This window comes from Cheilinus undulatus, linkage group 19, assembly GCF_018320785.1.
Source record: "Cheilinus undulatus linkage group 19, ASM1832078v1, whole genome shotgun sequence".
Lineage (NCBI taxonomy): Eukaryota > Metazoa > Chordata > Actinopteri > Labriformes > Labridae > Cheilinus > Cheilinus undulatus.
In genome coordinates this window covers 1,309,675-1,310,935 of record NC_054883.1, presented here as the reverse complement: position 1 = coordinate 1,310,935, position 1,261 = coordinate 1,309,675, and positions in this window count along the sequence as shown.

The following is a 1,261-nucleotide window of genomic DNA, read 5'->3' as shown; positions in this document are numbered from 1 at the left end:
TTATTATTTTTTGAGATTTTCAGTAATATTTGAGGAGCATTTCTGTATTATTTGAGGAGCATTTCAGTATTATTTTGAGAAAATTTCAGTAATATTTGAGGAGTATTTCAGTATTATTTGAGGAGCATTTCAGTATTTTACAAAATTTCTGTAATATTTTAGGAGTTTTTCAGTATTATTTTAAGAGAATTTTAGTAGTATTTCAGGAGTGTTTCAGTATTATTTTAGAAGCATTTCAGCACTTTTTGGAAGATTTTCAGTAGTATTTTGAGGGCATTTCAGCAATATTTGAGGAAAATTTTAGTAATATTTGAGGACCCTTTCAGTATTATTGTAGAAGCATTTCAGTAATATTTTAGGACAATTTCAGTATTATTTAAGGAGATTTTCAGTAATATTTGAGGAGCATTTCTGTATTATTTGAGGAGCATTTTAGTATTATTTTGAGAAAATTTCAGTAATATTTGAGGAGTATTTCAGTATTATTTGAGGAGCATTTCAGTAGTATTTGAGGACCATTTCAGTATTATTTGAGGAGTTCCAGTCGTATTTTAGGAGAATATCAGTGATATTTTAGGAGTTTTTCAGTATTATTTTAAGAGAATTTTAGTAATATTTGAGGAGCATTTCAGTATTATTTCAGGACCATTTCAGTAATATTTTTGGAGTTTATCATTATTATTTTAAGAGAATTTCAGAAATATCTTACGAGTATTTCAGTATTATTTTAAGAGCATTTCAGCATTAATTCAGGACATTTTCAGTAATATTTTAGGACCATTTCAGTATTGTTTGAGGAGCATTTTAGTATTATTCGAGGAGTATTTCACTATTATTTGAGGAGATTTTTCAGCATTATTTTAGGAGTTTTTCAGGGCGCACTCACACTTGACCATCTTTACCGTGCCGTATTCTAACCGTGTTGAAGCCCATTTGAACCCCTCCCCTGTTTCCCCTGTGGCCCGCACTCACACTGCTCAATGCATCCAGGCCTGGGCACGGATAAGTCATGTGCCGACGTCATCACACGAAGTATCCACCACTGATGAATTTATACATGTTGATGACTCAATATAAATGAGTGTTGTTGTTTAGGCTGTACAATAGCAGCAGATTTATACGATATCTGATCTGACACTGGAGTTATTTGACCTGACCTGGGATCAGTAGCTACATTATAACTACAGAGTGAGAAAAGAGAGAGAGAGAGAGAGAGAGTGAGAGAGAGCGGTTCATAGCGGAGAATTATCGCTCACAGCAT